The sequence below is a fragment of the Ochotona princeps genome, chromosome 1, assembly GCF_030435755.1.
Source record: "Ochotona princeps isolate mOchPri1 chromosome 1, mOchPri1.hap1, whole genome shotgun sequence".
NCBI lineage: Eukaryota > Metazoa > Chordata > Mammalia > Lagomorpha > Ochotonidae > Ochotona > Ochotona princeps.
The window spans coordinates 39,163,618-39,189,104 of record NC_080832.1 but is presented as its reverse complement, the minus strand read 5'-3'; the positions used below and the strand labels follow the sequence as shown (position 1 = coordinate 39,189,104).

At 35.2% G+C, this 25,487-nt stretch overlaps 1 protein-coding gene and 1 pseudogene across 1 annotated transcript in view; both read left to right on the top strand.

Annotated features, from left to right (window-relative positions):
• Positions 1–25,487, top strand: part of NKAIN2 (sodium/potassium transporting ATPase interacting 2) — a 986,696-nt gene that overhangs the window by 431,304 nt on the left and 529,905 nt on the right. The window lies entirely within an intron of this gene.
• LOC118758257 (lysM and putative peptidoglycan-binding domain-containing protein 1-like) overlaps positions 1–25,487 on the top strand; it is a 32,086-nt pseudogene that overhangs the window by 5,452 nt on the left and 1,147 nt on the right.

Below are 25,487 nucleotides of genomic sequence, written 5' to 3'. Positions count from 1 at the left end.
TATCGTATTTTCTTTATCTTAGTATCACTTGGTAGACAAATGTGTTATCTTTCTCATCCATTGTAAATTAATTTATAGCAAGCATGCTGTAAAAGTAACACTTTCATAAGCTATTATCATTTCACTTGAATAGACCGTGGATGGCTAGATCATCCAAATAAGAGTCGCAATGGAAACAATTGAAATAATTCAATCCCAAAAGGATAAATATTATATGTTCCATGTGATATAAGGCAAGTGACATGCAAAATAGAAGATCAATAAGAATGTAGTCGAACATGTATCTACCTATCTTCATGTAGAAATACTTTATTATGGAGACTAGCATACTGGGAATTGAATATATGTTACAGTATGCATTGCTACTCTTGAATAAAAGAGGACTCCCAATAAAACTGTTAAATATATCTTGAAAATAGGATGCTATATTTTCTACTTATGACATTGTGTACACCTACAATGTCATAGTACACCTAAATAGTGAAATGATGGACTTGGAACGATTACTGAATGTCTATAGTATTGTAATTATATAAGAGAAATCAGAGGATGGAGAAATGGCGAGGAAGAAAGGGAAAAACCTGAGCCTTTGAAACTGTTATCATGAAAAAAAAATATGCTAATTGTGGGCTTGACAGACACTGCCTTGATTGTGTTAAGGAATGGTCCTTCTATACACATTAGTTTAAGGTTTTTACTATGAAAATATGTTGGATTTTATCACATGCTTTCTCTACATGTTAAGATACTCATATGATTTCTACTTTTCAATGTACTAATGTGATGCAACTCATGCTGATTTACCTGTGTTGAACCATTTTTTTAAGATTTATCTGTTATAGTGGAATGGAAGATTTACAGAGAGAGAAGAGAGAAAGACCTACCATCCACTGATTCATTCCCCAAATGTCCACAATGGCCAGAACTGAGCTGATACAAAGCCAGAAGCCAGGAGCTTCTTCTAGGCTTTACATATGTGTATGCAAGGTCCCATGATTTTTGGCCATTCTCTGATGCTTTCCCAGGTGATAATCAGGGAGATGGATTGGAACTGGAGCAGCCAGGACACAAAGTGTCACCCATGTAGGATTGGTTCTCACAGGCAAAGGATTAACCAATTGGGTCATCATGCTGGGTCCTTGTTGAACCTTTTCTGCATACAGGGATGACATATATATGATCCGGATCTTTCGGTGTGTTCTTAGATTCAGTTATCTAGTTCTTTTTTTTTTTTTTTTGGAAAAATTTTGCAGCTTTGTTTATCAAGCATTTTAAACTATAGATCTCTTTCTGTTTTATATTGTTCTTCTGTTGACGTTAAGGTGATGCTGGTCTAAGTAAAGGAGTTTGGGAGAATTCCCTCCCTTTCAATACTTTTGAATAGCTTAAGAATTGAACATTTAGATGGTAATAGCCAATGTATAGATTATAAAGCACCTAAAGTAATTACCAATCAAATAAAATATAGAAATAAAATTTTAAATGACATAACAAAGTAGGTAAAATGGTAATTTTTAATAGAGCAAAGCAAAAAGATACGTGACAAAACAAGTTTGAAAATAATCATAAAAGCAAATTTTTAGAAATAATAATATACTAAATTGATTGAATCTCAAATGGACTATTGGATTTTTTTAAGCTTTATTTTTATTGGAAAGGTAGATGTACAGAGAGGAAGAGAGACAGAAAGGAAGATCTTCTGTCTGATGATTTATTCCCTAAGTGGCTGCAATGACCAGTGCTGCGCCAGTCCGAAACCAGGAGCCAGGAAACTCTTGCAGGTCTCCCAACATGGGTGCAGGGTTCCAATGCTCTGGGCCATCCTCGACTGCATTCCCAGGCCACAAGCAGGGAGCTGGATGGGAAGTAGAACTGCCAGGATTAGAACTGGCACCCATATGGAATCCTGGCGTGTTCAAGGCAAGGACTTTAGCCAGTAGGCCACGGTGCCGGGCCCCCTGGTTTACTTTTTAATTCAGCTATTTTCTATTTCAAACTGAAATCTAAGGAAGCACTGATTAGATTAAAAATGATAAACTCGGGCCCAGTGCAGTAGCCTAGCAGCTAAAGTCCTTGACTCAAACATGCTGGGATCCCATATGGGTGCCAGTTCTAATCCTGCCAGGCCCTGCTTCCCATCCAGCTCTCTGCTTGTGGCCTGGGAAAGCAGTTGAGGATGGGCCAAAGCTGTGGGATCATGTACCTGAGTGGGAGACCTGGGCTTCTGTCTTCGGATCGGCTCAACTCCAGCCATTGTGTCCACTTGGGAAGTGAATCAACAGATGGAAGATCTTTCTTTCTGTCTCTCCTCCTCTCTGTATATTTGACTCTCCGATAAAATTAAATTTTAAAAAATGATAACCTTTCCGTGTAATCTGTATTCAACAGAAAAGCAACACATCTATGTACTTATCAAATATGTATAAAATACATTATACGTTATAGACAGCACATAGATACATATGTGTGTTTGTATATATTTTTAAAAGTGGAACACAAAAGCATGATAGAAGTTAGCTCAAGAATTTAACCACTGTAAAATAACATGATAAGGAAATAAGAACAATCATTAAACAAATGACAATTTTTCTGCTGGCATTTTTTAAATGATTTATTTATTTTATTGGAAATGCAGATCTACATTGATAAAGAGATACAGAGAGAAAGATCTTCCATCTGATGGTTCGCTCTCCAAGCGGCCACAACAGCTGGAGCTGACAATCTGAAGCCTGGAGCCAGGAGCTTCTTCTAGGTCTCCCATGTTAGTGCAGGATCCCAAGGCTTTGGGTCATTCTCTACTGCTTTCCCAGGCCACAGACAGGGAGCTGGATGGAAAGTGGAGCAGCCAGGACAGGAACTGGGGCCCATAGGAGACCCCGGAAGATGCAAAGCAAGGATTTAGTCACTAGGCTACCACACCAGACCTAGGCGTTTTCTATAGAGAATGTTTCATACATTCAAAAACTTTTTTTCTTACTGATTTTTCACTGACTCATAGGTCACACAATAGCAAAGTTTGCTTTAGGGTTTTCGATTTTCATTTCTTCAACCACACATTAGTCATTCAGTAGCATGTTATTTAACTTCATGTTGTAAATCTCCTATTTTTTTCTTTGTCGATTTTGTTTAATGGCTTTTCATTTAAGTGAATGTATAGTAACTGTGTAATAGAGACTTTCGCTTCCAGATGTGAATACACAATGCAGTGTACATCTCCATTTCCAAATCGAAGATGGACTCCCAATGAAACTGTTAAACATATCTTGACAATATGATGCTGGACTCTCTGCCATTGTCCATCCCTACATTGTCAGGATACACTAAAATGGAAGAATGTTGGATTTATGACTAATTATGAAAGACTATACTATTTAACAACATCAGGGAAATCAGTGGGGGTATGGAGGTTTGGGAGGGGATGGGAAATCCCAGAATGCATGGAACTGTACCATAAAATAATAAAATAAATAAATAATTTTTAAAATTTTAAAAATAAAACCATTGCTAATCCCCTACATGGAATTTAAAGTTCATTAAAATATAGGAAATTGTTAAGTAAATCTGTATTTGAGAAACCATTGTAAATGTTGAGGTTGCAAACTTTATATAGTCAGTCAACATGGGTTATATGTGCTTTTGGTGTATGAGTGTCATTTAAAATATGAAGTTTTATATTATCCCACTACCAAGTAATTCTCCTAAATTTGAAATCTGAAAAAAAAAGTTTCTACTTGTGTAGAAGGCATAAAACAGAATACATTTGTACTCACCACAGCATTGCATAATGTGCACATCATGCATTGCTGCCACAGACATACAAGTGGAAACAAACCAGATATTATTACTACAATTGAAAAATGCACTCTTCATCAGTGAAATTCAATGAACATGCCGTAAGTAAATTTCTCTTATAAATAGTATTAGACACACAATGTAAAGGACAAATAATAAAATACTTGTATAATGTACCACAAAAACTTAAGCTAAAATACAAATGTCATTTGATGATATAGAAATAGATACTAAAACAAATTTCAGGATCACCACTTCCTGAAGGAGAAACATGAGATCTAAAAATTGAAAATAGGATTGGGGCATGCTCATGTAGAAATTACAACTGACCTGTAATATCCTGTTTCATAATCTTAATTTGTTTATTCTTTATATGATTTCTATATTCATGTATTAATAACCTATTTTGTATGCTATTCAAAATGATTAAATCTGCATTTGTAATGATGGCATGAGATGCAGGCGATGCTGGTTGATGAGCCTGTAAGTAGGAGCCTGGAACTCTGTCCAAGTCTCCCCTGTGTGTAGCAGGAGCCCAGGACATGGACCGTCTTGCACTGCTCTTTTTGGGCATATTAGCAGGTAGATGGTTCACAATTAGAGCAGCCAGAACTCAAAACAGTGCTCATTTCAGATAGTAGCATCACAAGCATTGGTTTAAGCTACTGTGCTAGAACACTATTCCTTATTTCTGAATAAAGAAAAATAATTACTGATGATTAAGAAGGGTGGATGAAAATCACATTCGTTCATATTTGCAAAGCATTGAAAGCTATGTCAGAGAACAAACTTAGTTGTTTTCCTTCTTACAATTGTATATTTGCTTCTCAGAATTTGTAGTCTAACAATAATGGGAATGCACCAATAAGTATTTTGATCACTTTTTCATTATATTGGCAGATAAATTTAAGAAAATTGACCTTTTTACAATATTAATGTTTTCAGTTCATGAATATGATCTTCCAGTATTTATTTATGGTACAAATCTGTCCATCATATTTGTGATTTTCAGTGTTTTCGTCTTGGATTGTTTTAATTCCATCTATAGTTAATTTAATAATGTTTATACTTTGCATATGTTGCAAAACAACAGAGGAAATTGCTGGCTGATGTATTTCATATACTATATCAGAGGCCTGGTTGGAGACCTCGCTCCTCTGTCTTCAGAGTTGCTCCTGCAAATGCATTGCAGGAGATAAAAGGTAATGACGCAAAGAGCTGAATTCCTACCTCCCATGTAGTACACAAGCTTGGGGTTCCTGTCTCATGAATTTGGCTTGACAGCCTTAGCTGCTTCACGCAGGCATTTGGAGAGTGAAATGGTGGGTGGAAAAAACCTCTCTCGCCTTCCGTGTGTGTGTGTGTGTGTGTGTGTGTGTAATAAATAAAATACAGAATTGTGGGTGTAATTACTTTTGCTGAGATGGAATACATCTGCTTTTGTACAAAGCAGTTCTGCTAAGCTCACTTTTTTATCCTAATGATTTGGTATGTTTTCTGGTTTTTTCTGCATGAGAGGGCATGTCTTCTGAAAATAATGATTATATTAATTTTCTCCAACTGAAGGGATTGAACAATAAGATTGGGATGGAGAACAATATTTTTATCTGGTTTCTGACAAAATACTGATTCAATATCAGCATAGCTAAGGTAATTATTGTCTTGAAGGCTGCTTGAACTCCTTCCTAATCCACAAACCCCCTACTTGTGGTAAGGATTTGGGTATGTGATGAAAGAATTAAATTGCTTACTTTGAGACTGGTATGTCAATCTTATGTATTCACTAATATCCGTCATTATACAATTTACATGATTAACTGTGGATGCTCTATGAAATGATGCAATACCAGTTTTCTTTGTTTTCGCTCTGAGAATAATTCAATCACTCTGTTACTCTGAAGTTGTTTTTACTTTCTGTGTCATCTCCTCTACAGTATACTTGCAGTATACTTGCTGTTTACCTGCAACATTTTCTCAGTAAATGTTTTTCTTTCGACTGAAATCATTTCCCTAATCTAGTAGATTCTCACTCAATTTTAATAAAAATAACTAATGGGGTAGTGAGCATTCTCTGAGACAAACATCTGTCAACTATTATACATTGTTTTATAAAGACATTTCTTTTAGAAAATTGTGAATTACTTTCTTCAACTGTTTAACAGACTGGAATATATACCAGTATTGTATGTATTAATTTCTATTCCTTCCTTTTCCCCTAAGACATATCTTATTTGATTATTGTAAATCCAAAATTAAAAAGTTTCAAAAAACAGAAAAATGTGACAAAAATAGCTACGATTCAGCCAATGAAAATATTTTGATTATGAGGGAGTTCTACATAAAAATTAGAGGTTATATTACATTATGTTGGCACTAAGAGGTTAAAATTTGATGGCTGTTGCCTTCAATAATTGCTGTTCCTTAACCCTAAATGTTGCATTTTTCTAGAGGTTGGAAGTAGGTAATGTAATTCTTTAACAAATCCAACAATAAAAGCATTGCAAAGCTAGAGTATTACCCAACAAGTGCGTTATCTCATCACAAACATTTAATTATTACTCTAATACAATCATCTCTATTTCTAGTCAGCTGTTTATTGGGTTTAATAGGTTTCTTAAGTCCCCTGGCTGCTTTAGCCCTCACAGTGAGTAGAAGTCTTCTAAAACTGAAGCCAGGTGATCAATTAGGCCTGCTTGGCTCTGATCGTGAACTGATGTAGTCCTATTGTCCAAGTGGCTATTCCTGTTCAATTCTAACAGTGTATTTCCCTGCAGGGTGATAACTGCTCAGATCTCATTGTGGCTAATTTCTTTATAATGTCCATCATAGTGCTTTTCCAAGGCAAAGTGTTGCATATTTTAGTGCTGTGATATAATGGAAGTAGTATGCTGGTGTAATGTATTTGGCCCCACCTTGCATACAGTTATACAAATGTGTATTTATGACAGCCATTTCATAAATGTATATTTCATAAATGGCAAAATGTTCATGTGCTCACATGCCAGGATTTCTGAATTTTCTATGTTCTGCTAAGAATAAACAATGTCTGTCTAATTGCAAATGTTTGCTTGAACCATAAAAACCTAAATAGGAGGTGGAAAGCAGCAAGGTGGTTTTCTACTCCTCACTCTGTAAAGATAATATACACGCTAATTCACACTGATATTTTGAACAGTGCACAGGTATTGGATAGTCATGTGGCCCTTCCAAGCTTTGGAGGATGCTGTATTTTTGTACAACCAGTCATGGAGCAATAGACAAAAAAATTCTATCTTAAGAGAGAAGGAGAGAGAAAAGGATTAATCCTTACATGCTAAATTAGGGCAAGTCTATCACAGTTGGTGATCAGAATCCTCAAAGTACTTTGAATTACTTATTGATACACAAAGCACATGAATCCCCTTTTCCCTACACCATAATTGAAACAATCACCCCACCCATAATCAGCAACAGGATGCTTGCTTTAAATTACCTTCTTACTTTTTAAAATTTAGAACCATTGTCTCAATTCTAATTTTAAGAGTTTTGTTTGTTTTTGTTTGAAAGTCATTTTGTTTTTAGAATTATTTTGTTTTTATTGGAAAGTCAGATATACAGAGAGGAGGACAGACAGAGAAGAAGATCTTTTATCCGCAGATTTACTGTCAAGCAGCCACCGCAGCCGGAGCTGAGTCGATCCTGGTCTCCCACTCAGGTGCAGGGTCCCAAGGCTTTGGGCAGTCCTGGACTGCTTTCCCAGGCCACAAGCAGGGAACTGGATGAGAAGCTGAGACAGGAACCTGCACCCATATGGGATCCTAGTGCATGAGAGGTGAGGACTTTAGCCGCTAGGCTACTGCGCTGGGCCTTCTGTTCTAGCTACCCAACTGATAGATATTATACAACACTAGTGTCTTTGAGGCATCATTTCTTTCATAGCCTGATACTCTTCACATCTTTGTGAGCGTAATGGAGAAATATTACTTTTACTTGAAACTCCTCTCCACCAAACAAATAAATATGAAATACAAAGTTGATATACATCTCCAAATTAAACCAACCTCCCACAAGAAAATTACCCCCTTGAAGTATTGGAATGATAAATGTATTATCAAACAGTCCATTGGGAAATGGGAAGTCATTTACTATCTGGACTGTACTGTCAGTATTTGAGCAAAATATTTTGAAAGTAAAGAAATGTAGCTGATCTCAAACATGTAAAAGTAAGGAAATACTTTGAAAGTAAGGAAATGTAGCTGTGTTTCTGTATCACCCACAGATATAGGTCACAAATTTATCTAAGGGTAAACACATTGGTTTCTGATGAAAACTGATTTTTCTCTCACATTTTTTCTTTGAAAAATGAGATGATCTTGGAGCCCTTACATGCCAATTTATAATTTATAGCTTTGTGGAAGACGATAAGGCACAGTGTAAACATTTTTAAATGCAAGCAACCAGCTTTGCAAGTTTCATGCACCTAGTAATGTAACTCAGTATCTTATTGAAAACTAGAAATCATTAATGTTGTTATAGAGTTGCAATACTATTGCCAGAAACAAGAAAAAAGATAATTAATGAAACACTTAATTAAATCAGTTATATCACAAATAATTCTTTTCTCATAGGTTAGTTAGGGTGACTAAAAATACACTGGATATTCTTGAATTTTTACAATGTTACATTCATTGTCGTTTAATCCTTGATCTTAGCTTATTTCAAACATCGGTGCCTCAGTTCTTCATCTGTACTAGCTAGTAATCTACATCACAGGATTCAAGATATTTTAAGGCTCCAATACTTGTAAAACATTAATAAACATTAGCAGATAAAGTTTACGGTGGTTGTGTCACGGTAAAATTCAGGATTGACATGGTTTATTGAGTGCAGCCTCTGCTGGCAATGCTGGCATCTCATGTTGTCATTGGTTCCTATACTAGATGCTCCACTTCCAATCCATCACCTTGCTAATGGCATAGGATAAGCAGTGAACGATGGGCCAAGTACTTGGGTCCCAGGTACACAAAAGGAAAACCTGGCAGAAACTGCTGGCTCTGGCTCCTGGCTGCTCCTCCTTGATTCCTGCCCACCCCTCATCGTCGCTGCCGTATGAGTGTTATGGGTATTGAACCAGTATATGGAAGTTTCTCTCTCTCTCTCTCTCTCTCTCTCTCTCTGATTTTCAAATAAATGAATGATTCTTAAAAGAAAAAGGATAAAAATCCTTCTTAGGTTATTTGCTTTCATACTATCATTCTCTATAGATTAAATGACGTCTCAAAGAGCATTCTTTCAATTGTTAAATGAGAATCAATTTAAAAACAACTTAGAAAGCCTACACATTATTTTAGATGTGAGCAGTAAATAGCATCTTGGATCTGAAATTTCCAGTCCTTTATTCTTTGCCTCTGTCACTGAAGGTGTTTCTATCATAGAGTACTGGTTTCCACATGCTTGATCAATTTGGTCATCTAAAACATACAGTTCATGGAAAAGATAGATGAAAACAGATGACCAATGAATTTTGAGCTACTTTTAAAATTTTTATTTTATTTCATTTTTTATCATCTCCGTTATGTTATGGTCAACTAAGCAAAGAGTAAAACACTCTGTGAATTTCCACTCTGAAGCCTTGGTTGCTCTTGTGTGTGTTCTATTTGAAAATGCTCCATCGGCCAATGCCTTTGACTGATGGATCCAATTTCCAGGTCTGTGGTTTCAGATTTGCATCAGGAATCATGCAGGCAAAACATGGTATAGCTCTTACCAGATCAGAGTATGGAATTTATCATGAAATCATACTGAACTAATTTATTTGTTCAGTATGCTTTGAAAAGTGTGCTGTATAATGTAACATACCACATAAAACTGGAGACTTCTCCATTATAAAATTAGGAATTACTGAGATGAATAAAAGTTCATTAAATTTCCTGGATCTCTTATGGAAACCCATGATGTACAGTATGGCAAAATATGATTTACATAAAACCTGAAAATATCAACTGTTATTTCCAGGGTATAGGAGCAAATAATAGTTTTAAATAACAACAAGTTTGTATCTTTCCTTTAAAATCTACCAAATCATTGTATTTACTAGATGAGTTTCCATGAGCTGGGCATGTATGCATTCACTTCTTAAATCACATAAAGTAGATACTGCTATAGTACTCTTTTTAAAGATGAAAGCAAAAACTGATTCACACACAAAGAATTGTATTACTCAGGGTCACACAAGTGCTAGATAGTGAAACTAGAAATGGAAGCAAAATGCACTCTCAGAACTCCGTAAATTTGCATGTTTGCATTATTTGATTGTTTCCTGTGCTTCACGTTCAAAGGAAATGGAAGATCAGAACTTTAATACTTTAAGGATTTTGATTCATGAGTTCATTTATTTTTGTATTCATTTTTTTGGTGCGAGCAAAATATTAATGCAAAAATAATTCAGTGACAAAAGTCATGTATTTGTGAAATCCTTTATTTTCTTACCTCTTTTTTTTGTAGTACATCCCAGGAAATTTGGAAAGCAAACAATAACTTGAAATTTTCTGATGTCTGATAGTTCATAACTGATAAGACTTAAAGTTATATAAGGCAGAGATGAATAACACAACATAGGAACCTATCATACTTGCATGCAAGTTACACAAATGTTCTAAGCACCAATTTTCTCATCTGTATTGTAGACAGTACTAGTTTTCACTATATGAAATTAAATAATGCAACTTTTCAATAGGAAGTTAAATAGCATATCTGTAACAAGCATTATATTTATGTGTGCAGTTAGATACATAAGGGATAAAAATCATAAAAATAGAATTTAAAAACTTAACTATTTTCTTTGTATTCTTCACTTTGTATTAATATGACTTATCTTCTATTTTGTAGTTTCTTTTTTCATGGCTGGTGCCAAACTTAACTTGAATCATTTGCAGAAAGAGGATTTTCACCTTTCTTCAGTGTGCTTATTATGCTGGTAATTTGTGAAGCATTAAGGCTTTTTGAGATGACTAGTTTTTCCTCCAATAATCATCTAATTATAATGGATGTTTTATATTTCTTTTAAAGTTCCATAAACTATTATACAAAGCCAAATTGAGGTCTAACTACTCACATAAATTTGGGTGTCAGATAACATTGATACAGAGGTTTTGGGGTACCAATGCAGAATGGAGTTTATTGGGATGGCTAATTTTCATTATTAAGTCATCTTTTCAATGACTAAGTCCAAGAGCCCTAGTTAGGTTCCCTGGCTTTCTGCAAATTGTGCACCATTGTGTGTAACCATCTCCTTAAATATCTCCAAAATCATCTCTCGAGAGCTCACCTATTTCCAGTATCACACAGCGGAAGCAGCAAAATATCCTTTTTGCTCTAGAGACCTATCCTCTGACTCCACTCACCCATGATGAAAAGGCCTTCTACTGTGGCAGTGGTGTAAATATTTGTAGAAAATGACAAATCATCTGACACTTACTAATCCAATTTTTTATAAGGACTTAGTCTTTTGAATGTGAATTCTCAAGTAACTACCAGCTATTGTTCCCATCCATCCCACCTACATCTGTGAGAATGCCACAGTACCCTTAGCTAGGGAGTTAGGGAGGCAGGTATTATAAGGTGAAAAGAAAATAGAGAAAAGAAACATAACTAAATATTGTAGAATTTGATGCCAACCAATATTATATACTCCAGCCTAGATGGATTTACAACAGGTAAAGGACATTAAGAAAAACAAAACTAACACATACCAGGTGACACATGACATATGACACTTAAATCAAGCTCAGGACAAATGAATTCATCCTAAACCTCTGAAGGGAATTGATTCTTGGAATGGTGCTTCCTGATCAGCCACATCCATTCCCAGGTGGCAAGATCTCTGAATCCATGTTTTTTTCCCCCTTTATCATTCCTCCAGATTATACACTCAACTAAATGTGTGAGTATTTGAATGTAAAGGGTTTTCTGTCTTCTGGCAATATCTGCAAAAGGTTAGATTAGTGACAAATATTCTTCACTGAGTCCCAGTGATTATGATTTTACTGAAGATAGTGAAAAATGATTAGCAGTGATTACACAGCTAGTTAGTTAAAATAGCTCCATAAATCATCACAATAACAAGCAAGTGCCTTTCCATAGTGTTATCACTTTCGCTATGTTAAATGTCTATCATTAGTCATATTTACTTCATCTTTTAGCAGTATGTTTTGAGCACTTAATATTTGTCAAGCATTGTTCTAGGAAATGAATAAAAGCTAGTAAGACAAACAGAAGTCCCAAACTTCCTGGTGGTTTGTTTCTAGAGGGAAAACAGTAAATCAACAACGTAATAAAGCTAAGGTTCATAAGATGTCTGAAAGTGGTAAATGGTAAGGACAAATAATAAAGCAGAAGTGAGCAGTGTGGAAGTTGTGATAGGGTGAAATTATAGACAGAAGTCTCCATGAACTGACTTTTAAGTAAATCATTGAGGTTAGGAATGTAGTGCATTTTCAAGGCAGAAAGGACAGAACTTGTAAAAGTGCTGAGGCAAGAAAATGCCTGTTATGTTCAAGCATCGAGAAAGAGACTTGTGCCTGGAGGGGACTGAGTTATATGAGATGGAGTCAGAGGTGAGAAGGTAGATAATGGGGACAACAGGGCCCATTACACAGGGTTGCTTTTGCTCTGAGATAGGAAGGCAGTGGAGAATATTTAATGGAAAGGTGACACAATTTGATTATGTTTTAAAAAGATCTTCTGGCTATTGTTTTAAAAATAGATGGCAAGGGAACAAAGACATATGAAAGTTTTATAATTTATAATTGTTACAGAGAAACGTTTAATGTGGTTTAGATTCAATGAATTCTAGATTCTCTTTCTTGTCTGCAATCTGAGAATTCTGAAGTGTGAAATAATAGGTTTTGTCTATGACTCACATTGACACAAACTTCAATAACAATATTGAAGAGCAATATGCGTGAGTTGTAGTTTTTGAAACTTTGAGGAACAGCCCCCCAACACACACACACACACACACACAGACATACTCCCTCTCTCAAGAAATTCATGTTTTGGTGCAATATAGCATGTAAATGTGTAGACTTCTGAAACAGTTCTAGCGAAAGAAGCGTTATAAAGGACTGACTGTAACAATGTGGTTATTCAAGTCTCTGAAAAAAGCTCTTCAGCTAAAAGCATCACCTGAGAAATGAACAGAGCTGTATCCCAATTTGGTCTTATTTTACTTTTGTGTCCCTGTCTATCCTTTTTATTGTGAAGGAAAAACATAGCATGTTGATGGCCTTAATTGGCAAGTTTGCCATCTTTAGAAGAATTCAAAAGATTACCAGTTTCCCAGTTTGATTTTTCAAGGAAGCCACACTCAATCAGGCCTCATTGTGTCCCTCGGATCATGATGGAACAAGCTAAGTGACCGTTATAGCTATCAAGGTGCAGTTGTACTGTAGCTGTTAAATGGAAATCATTCCACCTCAGCAATTGAGTTTTAAGTGGCAATTTGGAGAGAGACAGCCTTAATATCCAGGCTCTCTTTTTCCCACTTCAGACGTGAAGAATGGTCCCTCATCTCAGCTTGCCTAGCTCCGGGTTCAAAACTGCTTCAGTGGAATGTGTCAGAATTAATGAGGAATGTGTGTGTGCCACTTCACCATCTCTTTGAGGACAGAGCCAGATGTTATTCACACCTGTTCATCTCCATCACAAGGCCTAAGAGATACTAGCTTTTCCGTAGTTCTTTATTGCATCCGTTGTTGAACCTGCTGTTACATGGAAATTGTGTAGTTTGTCATCTATAAAACAAATAAGCACTGCATAAATGCTTACAAATGGCAAATATTTGCCAGCTTTTCAGCACTGATTACACAATGATTCATCGAATCCCATTTCCTTCTTTGAGGACCTTAAAGGCCAGAGCCAACTCGTAAGTGTGACACAGTAGAATGCAGCTACAACATATTTAATCTAGATAGTAGTAACACAGAGGTGTGCTCTCTTCAAAGTGGCAGGATTCTCTGAAGAATTTTCATAAGCAATTTAAAGATAGAATATTGTTTGGTCTGGGAAGGATAAGTAGAAATTGCACAACAGATATAGAAAACTGAGAAGATATTGAGAAAAACTGTTGTTGATTCCTATAGGAAATTGTTTAGGCTGATTGTAAAGATATTTAACGGGTGGTATGAGACCTTCCATCAAAAGCTAAAAATTTTGTCAGATACAAAAAAATTTGAATGTATAAATTTTGAAAAAGTAATTGAAAGCTCTGAAGAAATGATGAGATGGAACTATGTTTTACAAAGTGCGTTTCTGGTACAAGCTGTCTTGGGGATGTAGACTCTGGATGCAAGACTGGCTTTTATTTATGCTCTCTATAACCCTATGAGAGTTAATGCTTTAGGTTTCTTGTTAATACATTTTCTAAGATGATGATGAAAACTACACAAAAACATCTGTATATTAGAAGTAGTAAATTCATTAAAATGTGAAGTATATGACATACCTTCTTAAGGTTATTTGTACCTAATATCTCAAGCACCATAAAGACTGATGAAAATGTTCTGTTTATATTCATTTTCTAGAAAAGAATTGTAAGGCTTCTATGCTTTAACTCAGGTTGGGATTGAACTAAAACAAACAAATGGCATGTCTAGAAAACAGAGCAGAGAAATGTCCAACAGAACATTGGGGGTGTGAACAATAAAATGTGTTCCTTGGTCTCACCCTGATGAGACAAACTTCAATTGCCTGACAGCCCCAATGTTTCTCCTGGCAATTGAATAGACACCATGCAGACTCTGGTTTCCAATATGACTATGTAATTCATTTTACAGAGTTGCATATCTTGCCATAAAAATGAAAAGCATGAAATGACTAATAACTACTCTTATATTTTCTATCAGTCTAGATAAGGTCAACATTAATCAACATTAGAACTGTTTATTGTTTCATCTGTCCTGTGATCCCTGTTTTTTATTTGTTTACAAGAACAGGTGACAGCTCGTCTGCCAAATTAAGACATGTTTACATCCCCTTTTGTTCTTTGGGTACATATATTTCTTTGCCATGCTTTTAGATATACCTAAATCACTTTGTCAAAACTAACATTCCAATTTGGGAATCATATAGACTGTCATGATTCAGCCTGAGTGAGATCAGTTGTTTCAAATGTGCAAGCCATAGTACGTGAAATTATGGAACAGCTTTCAGAAGCATTTTGAGTAATGTCAAGAAGGAGCTGACCAAAATATTTCTTCTTTGCACACAGTATAAAGAAAACACCTAACAAACCCTTATCACTTGTTTTTTCTTTGAAGTAAACAAGCTCAATGAAATGAATTTAACTACATCACATAGATTTGAAGCTTACAATTTCATACACCAAAAGCTTTTCATTTTTAGTATACCAAGATAAACTTTCAATTAAGATATGTTAAGGAATGAAGACTTACTCAAATTTGAAGAAACATATTAAAAATGGCACTTTAAAATCTAATGCAAGAAGTATGATTCCATAACATCGTACATGCAGATGCCTCATATTGGCAACAACTTTTATATCCACTCATACACCACTGCCTCTGTAAGAACCTCATCTGGGAGGTTTCTTATGTCAAGCTCTGACACATTACTTGTACAGTGTGTACAAGGAAGTCATAGCTGGCAAATACATATCCAACTGTGAATACTGATTAAAATTGTTAATTTTCTTCCTTTTTCAGTCCCAAATCTTGGTTTGATTTATGAAGGTAATCATGCTACTTTTCTTATTAAAAACAACCATAATATTAAAAAATCTATAGTTTGTTATTATAACCAGCCATTTGCTTCTGATGATATTGCTCTATAAAAGAGATATAAAACCTCCTATATCACTAAATCTCAATTAAATTGTGAAATGTGGGAACTAGTATTACTCAGTAACTTTAAAATGAGATTGAACTGCACTGAGAAAGGCTACTGAGCAAAAGATTGCATCGCTATCATTTTTGCACTTTTGTGATTTGAAAAAATTATTGAATAGGCCAGCATTTTTTTAAATAGCATTTGAAAATCTGTATCTTTGCTAGCATTGAATGATATATAGTAGCAATATTATATGAAATATTGTGTACCAGCTATGTAAAGTGTTATCTAAATCAAAGTGCCATATTTAACACCTCTGTTTAGGCTCAATGTAAAAATTATGTCACAATTATATCTTACAATTTGCATAGTTATGTGCTGTTGGAAATAGATCCACATCCAAAATGTGTGAGCATATACTGCATACATACTATATGTATATAAAATGCATATTAAAATAAATTTTAAAATATATGTGTATACTTAAGCCTGAATATAAAGATACAAAGAAATATAACTTGAACATGCATATGTAAAACAGTCCAGAATTCATTGAGATCCACATTATTCATTATTCTTGTAGTAGCTCCATTGCAATATGCTAGAATTTACACAAAACTGTTTTCATTATATTTATTAAACTGTACATCAGGTCTATATGTCATGCTCATGTTGGAGAATTCTCAAAGATTCATTATTATTATTTTCAAGGATACAGCCCAACCTTTGGAACATTTTGACATTTAAAATGATAGTCTTAATGATATTGTAGTTTAAATGTGTTATTTATTCATTTAGATGTATTCATGATGCAGAATTTTAAGCAAATATTTTTATTATAACATGAACTCAACTTTAAGGTATAACTCTGACTTAAAACTTTCAAAATTAATACACTGAAATGATAGCCTAAAATTGGCAATTTATTACATACCAAGATAAAAGGAAGTTCAGGCAATTTTATTTGCTTTTTATCAATGAACTAGTAATTATTATTTTTAAGAGAAAAACCATCTGTGCAAGTAATTAGAAGATGGTGCTTTGCTGACCAGGGCTTCATTTTAATTCCCACCAAGATGCTGCTTGATTCTTTATGCATTTACAAAATTATAATTACATAGGAAGGTCTGGACTTGACTGGGCCTGCAAAGTCACCACACCACTTGAAACAGCCATGGCTCTTTCTTTAGGCATTTGTGGATGAAAAAATGGTGAAAGGTATCCTCTCAAACTCTATCTGTGTTTCGATAAACTATGTATTTAAAAAAAAGGGGGGCCATTTTTTCCCCAAAGGCAATGAAGTGAAGTAACATGTCCTTGAGAAACAGAAGACTGAGAAGTGTTGCAGAAGTGCATTGTTGGCCTTAGAACCATAGGAATGTTTATTGGCTTTTGTTTTCTCACAAACTTTAATGTATCTGCTGAGAATAAATATCTCTAGAATTTTATTTCACTAAAATGTTCATCCTCAAAAGCAGAGGATAAATATGTAATATGCTTTTATATATTTACTGATATACAGATTATACATATTTATTCTGCATGTACAGTTACACCCACACCCACATGCACATCTGTTTTCTATTATCTTGTGGGTGATAGTTCATGACTTGGATTCCAGACAACTTATCTTCACCAATTGACAGCCATGTGACGTTTATCAAATTAATCTCTCAGTATACCTCAGTTTTATCATCTTTAAAACAGAGGTGTGATTACATAACTCATAATTTACCTCATTGAACAAGCTCATATTCAGTGTTACAAATAGCAGTGGATAGTTCATGTGTGAACATTACAAGAGAAATCATGCATGAAATTTAGCATGTAATGCTTTCAGTTCTCAAGGTATAAAATATATTTTATAGCTCAATAAAATTCATAATTTTGAACCTTTGCCAGTTACCTATGCTGCATTTATATAGGCTAGGGTAGAGCTCCTACAACTGTTGTGGAATGTCATGTTTCATAGCATTCAGACTTGGATAGCCACAGATACTTCGTATCAACAGAAAAACAAATGGTATGACTGCCTTTGTTTAGAATAGCATATCTGTGTGGAATTCAGATGATTACTTTAAAGGACACCAAAGACATGTTCTTATTATGCCAGAAATAATGTACCTCATGGCAATTCAAGAATGTTCTTGTAGCCATCTGAAATGTTATTCTCTTGTATTACTAGTTGCAGTCTGATACAACCATCTGTCACCGTGACTGCCAGTACATGGTAGTGATATTACAGCATTTCTGCTTTCATTTCAACTCTTGATTGGCCTTAAGCCATCAGAGTAAGTGAGGTTGTCATCCCATTTCCAGTCTTGATGAAATTGAATTTTATGAAAGAGATGTCACCTAGAGTTTGAGAGGTTTGATTGACATGTTCCATATAGCTGTCTTGATCTTGTCAAAGAGAGACCTGAAATCTCTGCTGATGTCTTGGTTTAAGGTGCAGAAGAGGAGATGGGAGTAAAATGAGAAGGGGAAAAGAAACCAACATGCAGGTGACTGTAATGTCCTCTTCTGTTCCCGGTGACAGCTTATCATGCACCTCCAGCTCTGTTAAATATATAGCAGCTGCTTACCAGGGGACAGCTGAGGATGCTAATCATATTGGTAATTCATTGCCTCAGATAAGAAGAGAATAACTAATGTGGAGGGGGCATGAATATTGAAATGGTATTTCACTTTGAATTCATAAAATGAAATGTATACAAAGATGCACACATGTTTATTTAGACAAAAACTGAAAACTCTACGTTGCTTTTATGGTAATGATACTGAGCGATAGTTTAGACTTATCAGCTTTAGAAAAAAAATCTGCAGTTGTACCTGTTCGCAAATTTCAACTCTCCAGATGGCAGCTTGAATATGTCTAATATAATTTTGTGGTTAAAAAAATAGCAGCAGGTTTCTACCAGAGAAATCATTTGCTATGAAGAAGTAATATAATAAAATGCATGAAAATGGGAACTTCATAAGCTAGTATTAGGCTTTTACTGTACTTTCAATGAATAAATCATAAATGAATAATGCTGATGATGAATTTAGCATATTATTCTAACCAATTCCTGAAGTATCTTGTTAAAAACAGTCTGCCCATATTTTATCTGCCCTTTGTAAGTATCTATAATATTTAACACATGGTGGTGTTTTTTTGCATGTGTATTTGTTATGTAAATTGTAGAAGATTCAGAAACTGATTAAGAACTTACATATGAATCCAAAGCATGGGGTATCATTGACAAGCCAAAGATGAGCCTGTTTGAGGCTCCTGGGCATTTCTTCCTTAGGGACCATTTTAGATATCAGTGTATGTCACAGTATAAGACTAATGCTGTTAAGCAATATGACTGGTAAGTTACTAGATAATATCGTACTAGTTTTCATTTTCACACCTAGCTGTTGCCTAAGACATATTTTTATTGTTCAGTGCTTAGAATATTCCATCAGTTCTTGTAATATGAATGATTGACGTCTATGGCCACTGTTGTCTCCTCACTAAACGTTTCTTTGGCATTATAATTATGTTTTGGATGTGTACATTGCCTTGATCTTAAAAAATTTAAGTCCTTGTTGTGAAGGTACTGGAGATTCAAGGTAAAATCGGTGCATTGCACTTCTTAACTCACACTTGTAGTGTGCCTTGAGTAAGCAATGAAACCCAACTAGAACAGCTGTCATTCGGATGTGCTTAGATTCTTCTGGGAAGTTAGATTTCCACTGAGTAAAATTATGAACCCTGTACAAAAATAAAAACAGTGATCCAGCTACCAAGATGGTCTGGATTATTATCAGTTTCTATCACATGTGCAATAATGCAATTTAAACTTAATGAATTAGAAGTTGGCTGGGAAAGCATGAAACATTTTTGCAGCACAACTCCAGATAAATATCATTTTATGTTTATTTTATAGGGTTGTCTTTATTCTAAGTGCATTATAGTAGAAAAGGTATACCTTTTCAAACTATTCTTCCCTAAATGTGAAATAATCTGTACTGTGAATTGCATAATCTATAATGAGAGAGCACTAGTAACAATTCTTATTTTACAGTGCCGTCATAGTACTGTGAATTTGTAAAGCATTGAGATATATATTTTATCATTGTATATTTTAATCCTTTTGTATATTTCAATATACATAAATACTTATAGTTACTATTATATCTCAAATTTTATCATGGTTAAGAAGGTATATATATGTATATATATATACATGTAAAATCTTGCTCAATGAAATAGAAAAGTATTTGATGATAAAACAGCTGCTCTTAAAATCATGAAAAAATTAAATAGATTCTACTGTGTTTTTGATTAGTAGTTGGTGACTGAAACCTGAGCATCAGCTTTCAAATGGCTAATATTGTATCGTAGCTCCTGAAGTTGTAGTCTTGGATATGTTACCTTCTGCGAGCACCAGCTTTCTTATTTGGACAATAAAGATTATGTTAGATAATCTTCAGAAAAAGCAGGATTAAACATATGGAAGCACTTACAGAGTTTGAACTATAAGTTCTTGGAAATTATTTAAATGTATTTATTTTGATTTTATTTTAGAGAGTCAGTGTTTCATTCACTAATTAATATCCCAGACGCTCACAGTAGCCAGGGCTGGGCCAGCCTTAAACTAGGCTTTTTGGAATGCAGTGTGGGCCTTCTGTGTGTGGGGCAAGGATTCAAGTATAAGATCCGTTATCTGCTGCCTCCCAGGATATGCATTAGCAGGAAATTGGAATCAAATGTCACCCCATTACAGGAACCCTGGCACTTCCATATGGGATGTGAGTTTCCAGGCAGCACCTCCAATATTGTGCCACATGCTTGGTCAAAGTAATCTTAATAATTACAATATCAGAATTCAGCCTCACTATTTATTCAGTAAGAAAGCAAATTCTTGATAGGAAGAATTAATCTGAAGTTCTAAAATCAAGCAGTTTAGTTATTAGTTATAAGTACAGACTTACTAATATATTTTTTAAAGATTTATCTATTTATTTGAAACTCAGAGTTACAGAGAGTGACAGAGAGAGGGAGAGAATGTTCCATCTGCAGCTTCACTTCCCAAATGGTTGCAATAGCCAGCAGTGAGCCAGGCCAAAGCCAGGACCAGGAATACCCAGAGCTTCATCAGAGTTTCTGGGGGTTGGGGGTATGGGCCAAAATGTGTGGGCAGTTTTTCTTTGCTTTCTCAGGCACATTAGCAGGGAGGAAGAGTGTAACTGGATTAGCTGGGATAGTACTGGAGCCCACATGGAGTTCTGGCATTGCAGGTAGCAATTTTACGCATGATTCCACAATCCCAGGACCATAAGTTTGACATATGCACTTGTAGATTAAGCTCAAAATGTTGGGCCCAGCATCATGACTCGGTGGCTAAATCCTCGCCTTGAAAGCACCAATATTCTATACATGCACTAGTTTGTGTCTCAGCTGCTCTACTTTGCATCCAGTTCCTTGACTTTGACCTGGAAATGCAACAGAAGATTGCCCACACCGTTGGGGCCCTGCACCCACATGGGAGATCTGGAAAAAGTTCCTGGCTCCTGACTTCAGATCAGCTCATCTCTGACCACTGTGGTCGTTTGGGAAGTGAATCATTGGATGGATCTTTCTCTTTGTTTCTTCTTGTCACTATAAGTCAGGCTTTCCAATTAAAATAAATAAATAAATAAATAAATAAATAAATAAATAAATAAATCTCTTTTTTGTTTAAAAAAGGATTTAGGAAATCACATGAATTGGAAAGTTCAATTCAATATCAATGAAAAGTAGCTCAAAAGTTTTTGTTATTTACGTTTTTGTGTTAGCTTATTGTGTTATGCTTTTAGAATTTTTTCAAATTACTTATGTTTTTGTGTTAGCTTATTGTGTAATGTTTTTAGAATTTTTTTCAATTTCTTAGACTAGTATAATATGCTAGTCATCAGCTTGTCTTTTGATAGCATGATTGCTAATTATGAAATGGTTATAAATTGCTATGCAGAGTGAACAGCTGTGAGAAATAAATGATTCCATTATCATAACAAACAGAATTCTAGACAGTATTTTTAGAATTATATATAAATGGAATTATCAAAAACAGTGGAAAGTGTGAAATTACCTATTTCGCTTTTGTGACTTTTATGTATTATTAAATCATTATTTTAATTTAACCTCCTAAAAATGCTTAGTGACTCCATGTTTCAACATAAATACCATGTATGATGTTTCAAAAGTAAAGCTTATAAAAAAATGCATATACGAAGAAGGATAAATACTTTTTTCTATTTGATTCATTTTATTTACAATATATGTTTGCTGGTATGTCCTTGAAAATGTGTATTATTCTTAACTAAATGGACTCAAAATTTTTCAAATATTGATTACATCACATTTGAAAGGAGTGAGAGAAAAAAGCAGAAGAACAAGAAGAAATGCTGATGTTTGATGTTTTTTATTTCTGTAGTAAAACAGTACATTTAATCCATGAGATATTTAATCAGGAAGGAGAACACCCATCAGAAAATCTCTTATCCAAATAATTATGTTGTTCATAATTACATTTCATGATTAATAGCATAAGAAACATTTGGTCACCTGTAACTGAAGTGTGCTGGCAAGAATATATATCTACAATATTTGTGCTAAAATCCATGTATCTTAATTTGTTACATGCATTATCAAAATGAATAAATGCAATAGCAGTCATCTAACTTGCAATATAGGCATTTTAGAAAATACTCTACACTACTCTTATCATCATGTTATATATAATAACACTCTAATTCTAGAGATGAAGAAATAGATTCCTAGAATTAGGGGGCATCCTCTGGTCACATACTGAATCAGAATTCAATCACAATTTTCTAACTCAGTTGCTCATGGTTTGAAACACTATAAGGTTGACTTCTATTGCAATAACAGCACCTGGGACCAAATGAAATAGGATAGATCACGATTTATCAACCATTTTTTATGCTTAGTTAAGCTTTTTTTATTTCTTTATGATTTATTTTTATTGGAAAGGCAGATTGATAGAGAGAAAGAGAGGAAGAAAGATCTTGTGTCTGCTAGTTAACTCCCCAAGCGGCCAGTGCAGCCAGAGATGAGCTGATTTGAAGTCAGGAGCCAGGAGCCTGTTTCAGGTCTCCTTTGTGGGTGCAAGGTCCCATGGGTGTGGACAATCCTCTGCTGCTTTTCCAGACCCAAAGCTGGGAACTGGATGGAAACTAATACCCATTTAGAACCATAGTGCTTGCAAGATGAGGATTTAGCAATTGAGCCATTGTACCATGCCCATGTACTTTTATTTTTACATTGTCAGAATGTAAACACACAACTCCGTAATTTTTTGGTAGTTATCAGAAAGGCTTTTAAAATTGTTTTCAGGTTAAGCATGCTGTACTCTATTAACAATGACTATTAAAATTTGCATTTACATTTGTGAAAAAGAAAAGAACAATTGACATGTTTTGCAGTTAATACATACTTACCAAAGAATACATTTTTCTAATAATTATTTTTCTTAAATTTTTGTTTGCTTATTTGTTGTTTATTTAAGAGAAAGGCTCGTGAGAGAGACTGAGAAAAGTAGAGAATTAGAATCTTCCAGTGTTCAAATGCCATGTATTATATCATGCATGATATAATATTATAAACTTACAAGTGTGATCAAAAAGAATCTCAACATTATTCCAACATAAATAAATGCTTTCATGTAAGCATATAAAGTATTTCCTACAACATAATCTCTGAAGGTTTCTTTGGGTTTTGATAGGCCTGGAATGAGTAGGCACAATAAAGACATAATACACACATTACGTGTGTACACACAGTGGCAAAAGTCCCTATCTATCACTTCCCCTCTGTAACCTCAGAATAAGTTGCTTAGTTTGATTACTTTTTTGATTCTTTAATCCCCAAAACAAGACAATCAGATTTCCCTCCCTGGAATTTATGTAAAATAAGTGAAATATTGTAAGACTGAAAGGGAATATATAAATGTGTTGAATGGAGTAGAATTTTTTTTACAAATATTCTCGCCTCTGCCCCACGTGCAACACCCTAGAATAGTTAATCAACTTCCTACTAGAGGGAGTTTTTAGGAAACTATAACCATTCCTATAATACTCATTAAATTATAGTTGCTATCTTTTTTTTTTTGGTCTTATAGGGACTGACTTTTTCTGAACCTCATTCTTCAGATTTAGTTCTAAATTGCAGAACCTGTGATAAAGCTACTTGTGATGGTTAATAGGACCAATAAAACAATGTGAGGAACAAATGTTTTAAGTGAAAGATTACATGTTAACTTATGCAGTCTGCTTAACCTTGGGAGTAAGAACGTATTCTGTCATAAAGTGAACCAGAAAAATGTTTATGTAATTTCATTTTAACCTTGGCTTCTTAGGGGGTACATTATCATCTACATATTTTTATAATTAAAGATGGCATTGCTATTTTCTTCCATATTTGGTACATTTATTGAGATATTTCCCACTGTTTGACTGATGTGCTTCATCCTCTGTACTTTTTCCCTGCTGTTTTTCCACAGTTATGATGCTCACAATTTATAGAGTGTAGATTTTTCTTGCTGTTGGTTTTACATTCTTACCTACTGTTTATTCATAGGATAAGGAGAAGGCAGTTGTGCGCTACAATGAGCTTTTATATACATCATTAGTGATGATGCGCTCACAAAAACTTTTTTTTCTTTAACAGATAATTTTGAGACCATTTATGGATACGTATATGACACATGTCGTGGAGGGCTGATGGCATAGCTGGTCTCATTTATACAAAGTGTTGACCACATGAATTCTTTTTAGGAATATGTTATTGTAGGAGACAGTGTGGAGCCCAACAGGCTAATTCTCCAACTCCCATTGCTGGCATTCTGTATGGTCTCCGGTTCTAGTTCCAAGGGCTCCATTTCCAATCCAGCTCCCTGCTGATTGCCTGGGAAAACAATAGAGGAAGGCTATGGTCCTTGACTCCCTGCATGTGGGAGACATGGAGGGAGCTCCTGGCTCCTGGTTTCAGAGTGGCTCAGCTCCTGCCACTGGGGACACCGGGGAGTGAACCAGTGATTGGAAGGAGCCTGTCTCTCATTCTCTCTGTAAGACTGCCTTTCAAATAAAAATAAACACATGTTTGGGGCCTGGCATGATAGCATAGTGATTAAAGTCCTTGCCTTGAATGCACCGGGATCCCATATGGACACCGGTTCTAATCCCGGCAGCCCTGCTTCCCATCCAGCACCCTGCCTGTGGCCTGGGAAAACAGCGAGGACGGCCCAAAGCTTTGGGACCCTGCACCCATGTGGGAGACCCAGAAGAAGTTCCAGGCTCCTGGCTTCAGATAGGCTCAGCTTCTGGGCTGTTGGCTTCTTGGGGAGTGAATCATCGCATGGAAGATCTTCCTCTTAGTCTCTCCTCCTCTCTGTATATCTGCCTTTCCAATAAAAATAAGTAAATCCTTAAATAAATACATTAAGAAAAAGATGAGCCATTGTGAGCAGGTTGAAGTTCATGCAACCAAGATTATATTCACACTGTATGATAGTTAATATATATTTATCATTTAGAATATTGCATTACATCACTTGGTATTCCAAAATATCTTGGATTTAACATCTGCAAGTTAGGATAGTCCAGCATTTTTTCCCCTTCTACATCTGCCAAAAAAGGAATCAATAAAGAAATCTCGCCCTTGGTGCGCTAAGGGGAACTGCATTTCCTAGAGTGCCCCGCGACCTTGCGGACGCAAAGCCTTTTGGGAAATGAAGTATTCTAGAGCAGGGCTCACGGCTTCCGCTGGATCTGGGCCCTGGCGTCTGGGGAAGTCCACGCGTGTGGAGAGAAACAGAGCTCTGCTGTGAGGGCCTCAC